The 7,699-nt window shown below is 41.3% G+C and overlaps 1 long non-coding RNA gene across 1 annotated transcript; it reads right to left on the bottom strand.

Moving 5' to 3' along the window:
- Positions 1–4,130: 4,130 nt before the first annotated feature.
- On the bottom strand, positions 4,131–7,699 carry LOC311143492. The gene is made up of 6 exons (XR_014614417.1): positions 7,683–7,699; positions 7,141–7,199; positions 5,440–5,808; positions 4,959–5,228; positions 4,337–4,426; positions 4,131–4,211 (listed from the first exon to the last, which is right to left on the bottom strand). It is a non-coding gene; the product is annotated as an uncharacterized lncRNA (long non-coding RNA).

The raw sequence follows: 7,699 nt of genomic DNA, 5'->3' as shown, positions 1-7,699 counted from the left end.
CAAGTAATTTTTCCAACAATTGTTTACAGACAGATTATTTCACTTATAATTCACTGTATCACAATACCAGTGGGTCAGAAGTTTACATACACTAAGTTGACTGTGCCTTTAAACAGCTTGGAAAATTCCAGAAAATGATGTCATGGCTTTAGAAGCTTCTGATAGGCTAATTGACATCATTTGAGTCAATTGGAGGTGTACCTGTGGATGTATTTCAAGGCCTACCTTCAAACTCAGTGCCTCTTTGCTTGACATCATGGGAAAATCAAAATAAATCAGCCAAGACCTCAGAAAAAAAATTGTAGACCTCCACAAGTCTGGTTCATCCTTGGGAGCAATTTCCAAATGCCTGAAGGTACCTCGTTCATCTGTACAAACAATAACACGCAAGTATAAACACCATGGGACCACGCAGACGTCATACCGCTCAGGAAGGAGACACGTTCTGTCTCCTAGAGATTAATGTACTTTGGTGCGAAAAGTGCAAATCATTCCCAGAACAACAGCAAAGGACCTTGTGAAGATGCTGGAGGAAACAGGTACAAAAGTATCTATATCCACAGTAAAACAAGTCCTATATCGACATAACCTGAAAGGCATCTCAGCAAGGAAGAAGCCACTGCTCCAAAACCGCCATAAAAAAAGCCAGACTACTTGATATAACGACTTTTCATACAGTATTAATTAAAGTTGATTGATCTCATATAGAGAGGACATGTGTTATTGATGTCACGGGTGAGGGACAGAGGGTCGTTGTGCCAAGATAGATTGGGGGAAACTGTTGCTAAACTTAGAAGGAATGGCCTGGTTAGGGTGCCACACGATACCATGTATGGGGATCCTATTGTAGTAGATGAGTGACACTCAATAATGGTTGGCAACTGTGGGATGGAAGTAGCTCGGAGAGCATTATATATACGGAGAGATTTTCTATCGAAGTGATTGAGATGACAAGAGGCTATGTCCGTATCGCTTGTCATTGAATCCAGTACTGTAACCATTAAATAATGACTGAATCAACTCCCCATATATATGTGGTCGACTACTCTCTTGCATCCTGAACTTCTCGATACCAGAAAGTCATCATAACACTACGGTTTGCAACTGCACATGGGGACAAAGATCGTACTTTTTGGAGAAATGTCCTCTGGTCTGATGAAACGAAAATAGAACTGTTTGGCCATAATGACCATCGTTATGTTTGGAGAAAAAAGGGGGCTGCTTGCAAGCCGAAGAACACCATCCCAACCGTGAAGCACGCGGGTGGCAGCATCATGCTGTGGGGGTGCTTTGCTGCAGGAGGGACTGGTGCACTTCACAAAATAGATGGCATCATGAGGAAGGAAAATGATGTGGATATATTGAAGCAACATCTCAAGACATCAGTCAGGAAGTTAAAGCTTGGTCGCAAATGGATCTCAAGCATTGACCCCAAGCATTGTGGCAAAATAGCTTAAGGACAACAAAGTCAAGGTATTGGAGTGGCCATCACAAAGCCCTGACCTCTATCCTATAGAACATTTGTGGGCAGAACTCCTTGTGCGAGCAAGGAGGCCTACAAACCTGACTCAGTTACAACAGCTCTGTCAGGAGGAATGGGCCAAAATTCACCCAACTTATTGTGGGAAGCTTGTGGAAGGCTGCCCGAAACGTTTGACCCAAGTTAAACAATTTAAAGGCAATGCTACCAAATACAAATTGAGTGTATGTAAACTTCTGACCCACTGGGAATGTGATGAAATAAATCAAAGCTGAAATAAATCATTCTCTCTACTATTATTCTGACATTTCACATTCTTAAAATAAAGTGGTGATCCTAACTGACCTAAGACAGGGAATGTTTACTAGGATTAAATGTCAGGAATTGTGAAAAACTGAGTTTAAATGTATTTGGCTAAGGTGTATGTAAACTACCGATTTCAACTGTCCATAGTAACAACTGTAGCAATGGGGGGGGGGGGGGGGGGGGGGGTAAGCTGTCTAGTGGTGGCTATTCAGCATGATACTTTCTTTGCTTTCAGGCCCATGGGGAGAGGGGTGGTACGGGGAGGGTTTTCTCTGGGGGTAGGGAGGGCAACCTTGGATGTTTAGGGGGCTAGAGGAGGGGGGAGGGGCTTAGAGGACAAGTGGTGGGGGGATGGGCAGAAAGAGATATGGGGGGGAGGGGGGGGGACTGACAGCCAACCTGTTGCAGGAGGGGTTGGAAGGGGTGGAAAACATGGTTTCCAGGTGAGGGGGGTTGTACAGAGACATGTTGGGTTGGGGGGAATCGGATGAGGAGTTGGGGGTGTAGGCCCACCGCTTTTTGTTTATTTACATACCAATTATACTATTACAAAATCCTTTTTGATCAATATGATCATTTCTCTGTATCTATTTCTTACTTTAGTTTTTATTTTGAGTGGCAGCCCACGGGTACATTTTATATAAACTGAATATATGAATTGAAATATATCATTACTGTAAACCTTCCCAACAAAAAATGACAAAACAAATAAAAACACGGTTGAGTAGCCTGATCGAACTGATCTAACTGGGGCTACCGTAGGGTCTCCCCCAAGCGACCCGCGCTCTGTAGTTTACATACTGTAGTTATATTCTAAAATCGTTTATCTTTCATTGTCAGGTAACTCTATTTTTAGCTAGCAGGCTTTGTAACGCAACAAAATGTGAAAAAGTCCTAGGGGGGTCTAGATTTTCTATAGGCACTGTAACGGATTCCATCAATGAGACATGACATTCACTCAGTCATAAAAATACAATGAGACATGACGTTCACTCAGTCATAAAAATACAATGAGACGTGACATTCATTCAGTCATGAAATACAATGAGACATGACATTCACTCAGTCATAAAATACAATGAGACATTCACTACCGAGATGATCCACAGACCTGCAAGTTAGATACAGAAAGTACCTGAATCTCTGTCAGCGGAGGCTGCTGAGGGGAGGTCGGCTCATAACAATGGCTGGAAAATAGCAAATGGAATGGAATCAAACACCTGGGAACCACGTCTTTGATGTATTTGATACCATTCCACTGATTCCGCTCCAGCCATTACCACGAGCCCGTCCTCCCTAATTAAGGTGCCACCAGCCTCCTGTGATCTCTATCCATACCTATCTGAGTTTGAATGAGGTGTGATTGTTTCTTTATTCATTGTCTATGTGTCTGTTGGGACATATAGAAAATACTAAAACACATTATGACAAAAACACTTTCATTATAACGCAACACATTCAGGTTCAGTTACAGGTACACTATCCAAGTACACCTTTTGTGTCTTTTAATTGATATTGACTGTAACTGTCTGTTATTTTCTTCAAGTGAGTCCTACATCTTAGCTTCTCAATTTGATCCGTCCTTAGATAAAGTAAAATATTTTGTATAAACACCTGGACCTAAATGCTGGATTATTGCACATAGATTACTAGCATCACAGATCAGCTTCAATGCAAGATTGTTGGTAGCAGCATGCCTCTCAATATTTCTACATTACCAACGTCCTCATTTTGTCCAGCCATGGCTGGTTGCTCAAAATAATGTGCACCAGCAACACAGTTACTGGTCCTCTTCCTCACCACTGGAGGAGCTTGGGAGTTGATCGCTACTGTTGTGGATTCAGCTCCTCAATTTCTGAAAACGACAAATCAGAGAGAGGAAAGTTATACAGATACACTATAATAAGTTACAGTATACAGATACTCTGTAGTAAGTTATTCAGACACTCTATAGTAAGTTATACAGACACTCTATAGTAAGTTATACAGACACTCTATAGTAAGTTATACAGACACTCTATAGGAAGTTATACAGACACTCTATAGGAAGTTATACAGACACTCTATAGTAAGTTATACAGACACTCTATAGTAAGTTATACAGACACTCTATAGGAAGTTATACAGACACTCTATAGGAAGTTATACAGACACTCTATAGGAAGTTATACAGACACTCTATAGGAAGTTATACAGACACTCTATAGAAAGTTATACAGACACTCTATAGGAAGTTATACAGACACTCTATAGTAAGTTATACAGACACTCTATAGTAAGTTATACAGACACTCTATAGTAAGTTATACAGATATACTGTAGTACTGTGCAGTCTAAGACTCGCCTGGTTCTTGTGGAGGGTGTTCAGGATCAGATTGTGGACAGCAATGGATCATCTTTCTCAGTGGCTTCATGAAGTTGAGGTCTGCAGTAACAGAAGAGTACGCCCACTTTTACAATACATACCACTACCTTTGATCCTTATTGAGTTACACGACGCCAGCCTACTACTACTGTAAGTCAATTCAAAAGGAAAAGATTGAGACTCACATTTTATACAGAGAGTGACCGCAATCAACGATATGATGACGGACGCACAAACTGCCAGGCTAATTCCCAGTGAAAGGTTTTCCTTTTTGGCTGTAAAGACACAATGTGAAGACCATGTTGTACGTGAACAAGAAAACATGAATGCTGTGATTTAGATCTCTCCTGGAAACCCCTGATCCAACATTTTCTCTTAGTTGTATACCGTTTATCCGAGTGATGACAAAGACAAAACATAGACATTTATGGAGCTCATTTAAAATAATCAACATATTGGATATTCTTTAATGTGCCATGCTACCAAATGTTTCCAAATCATCATGGTTTCCAATGAGTTGACTACTACTGAATCAAACCACTAGAGGGCGATGTCTGAGCGCAAATTGGGTTTGAGCTGCACTCGCTTTCATCACAATCTGACCTTCGATATTTATGAATTTGTCATGTGACCTGAAACACTTGAACGGGCACCCTGGATTGCAACTAATCCAGTTGAGGAGAATTGGTTTCGTTTATTGGTCTAAATCTGATTTAAATCTTTGTAATGACATTCAGCAGTGCATCTGAAGTGATTAGGCCTCACTGTCTCTGTACATTCACTGTTTGGTAGAACTCACAGACTTACGTATGACGATAGAGGTACTCCGGATCTCGTTGAGGGTGGGGTTATGGACACTGCAGGTCATATTTTGTCCCTCTGTCCCATTCACTCGGCTGCTGATGTTGTAGGTTCTCGTTCCGGGATCCTGGGTGGTCTTGGTGACAGCCTCCTGAGGGTCCAGAGTACGGTTATGGGTCCTCCACGTCATCTGGGCTTCGGGGAAGCCTCCATAAGTGGTGCACACCAGCGTCATGTCTGTGGAGTTTACTGTCAAATTGGGCTTCTGGTATCTCGCTGTAAGGAGCACAATGAGACAACGCCGGAACGAGCGTGATTATGAGAAAGATGTGCTGATGGTATTTATGGTACATATTACTTTGGTAATGCGAATGTTTCCAGAACAAGGATGTGATTTTTATATTATGAGCTAAAGAACCATTGTGTTCCAGTCCCACCCTCCAAACATGAGCCTGATTTAACAATAGCTCTCCAATCCATAGCCTACCTGCTGCATTGACAGTGATTCGGCACACTTCTGATTTTACACCATTTATTATTAGAATGACACAGCAGGTCAGGCGATTGTCTGGGACATTTACTGGGTTGAGCAGGAGTGACAGATTTCCAGAAGCCAACTGATCTCTGTTAATTGTTGTTCTGTTTGTGTAAAAAGGGTCTTGGTAGTAATACTCTTCATTTCCATCATTGAAAACATGCAGCACTTTGGGGGTTAAATCTTGCCAATAGATTCTGGTTTTTGTTGGGTAGTTGCCAGTTGACAATTTGGAGTGACCGCAAGGCAGAAGGACGGGCTCTCCGATGATTCCAACGACGGTTTGCTCCTTCGGGTATGTTGATGAAACTACTGAAATAACTTTCCAAACAAAGAGGCAATAGTTAGTTCAAACTGAACTCCACATTTACCAGGCTAATAAAGACATGTTCACTGTGTATCAAACTAGGCCTCACAGAGATGACATGTTTGTGAAGATAAAAAAAAAAAAACAGGATCTGGCGTATTATTGACGTACTACAAGTACAAGCCTGGGACTTTCCTGCCTCTCCATTCCCAGTTCTGAGAACATTCTCAGGCCTCACTACTGGAAGTTCCTAAAGCACTATTGTGTAAAGTCACCAATCAAGGATGACGTTAGAGAGGAAAAGGTTGCCAGACAAGTTTACAACTAGTCTACAGCTAGATACACAGAACCAACAAGGTGTTGGTAATCTAATCTAATCCAATGTGGGTCTATACCACAGGACCTGCCTCTGCTTACGGCTCTACCCACCCACGGATGTGGTTGATGACAGTGAGTGAGAGGTCAGGAAGCCATAACGTCCAGCTCTGATTTAGAATCACAGACAGCTATTGTTATCATATTTTATAAGAACATGTTTAATTGTTATAAATAATCAATCATCATACAGTAATATATGGCATGGTGCTGTACCCTCTTAGCTGTTTCTGTTCACAACTCTAATGTCACCCTCCTAGTGAGCAGTACTGTCTCCATAACACTGTCTCAGAGCAACTCTAATGTCACCCTCCTAGTGAGCAGTACTGTCTCCATAACACTGTCTCAGAGCAACTCTAATGTCACCCTCCTAGTGAGCAGTACTGTCTCCATAACACTGTCTCAGAGCAACTCTAATGTCACCCTCCTAGTGAGCAGTAACTGTTTCAATAACTCTGTCTCAGAGTAAACACCCTTGTGTCTGTGAGAGGTGTACACAGCATCCTAACAGAACTCATTGACAAATGTAAAAAATAAAAAAATTATGCTCCATTGAGATGAAAGGGAACCAATATATTTTGTGTGCATTTGTCACATAGTTATTTTTGATGACGGTGTGGGATACAGTACATCAAATGCAGTTCTGAAGAAATCCACCTGCTAAAATCTGCAAGGTCAAAGTCTGCATCTTCATTGACGATGTCGACAGCAATGCTTTCACAACCCAATACCATTTTTAGATCATTTTAGCATGAGACTTCCGTTTTTTTTGTTCAATTTTTGTCCTTACTAAGACTGTTTTGGACAATGTAATCTACAGGGTCAGTATGTCCAGTATGGTTTCTGTAGCAGCATGGTGCTCTGGTCAGAATGTACACTAAATAGAAACCAGAGCCGGCGGTGACCTATAACCTCGTGAATGTCTATATTGATGAATGAAAACAGTGGTGAACTTCGCCGTGGAAACTTACCATACAGCAGAATATTCCAGAAAGTCCTAACAGCCATTTTGAGATGGATGCAGACCATTCTAAGGGGAAAATGCAGTATCAAAATAGTAAACAACATAGTCTGCAATCCAAAAGGAAAGGAAGGAGGAGATTTCATAAAGAAGTGGACACCATTTCCTCCTGAAGTGACAATCACATTCAGCATAGTCGTATTTATCGTGTCAAACAGTCTGTCAGCTATCACCCTCAGTAGCAACAACTTTGACCGATTGGCACGTTGACACTGCAACTGTGTATTAATATATAACTTTTCTCAACATTCCTGAAACATTGTTGAGCCACTGCCAAGCTTTGTTAAACCTTTTGTAGTTTGATTTACAACTGACATGGACACAGAGAAACGTTCAACTTTTAAACAAAAACAAAAGTTACAAGGAAGTTGATTTGATGCCAGCTTTCAGTTCATCGAAGAAGCAAACATTTATCTATACGATCATACAAGAGTTTTAAAAAGCATGTTTCCATTTCCTTGTGTAACACACTACCAAGAGGTAAGAACTCACCAGCAGACTGAAGCCTT

The sequence above is a fragment of the Coregonus lavaretus genome, assembly GCF_964263955.1.
Source record: "Coregonus lavaretus genome assembly, chromosome: 16".
Taxonomy (NCBI): Eukaryota; Metazoa; Chordata; class Actinopteri; order Salmoniformes; family Salmonidae; genus Coregonus; species Coregonus lavaretus.
The sequence above is the reverse complement of the archived record's forward strand: the minus strand, read 5'-3'. Positions and strand labels throughout refer to the sequence as shown.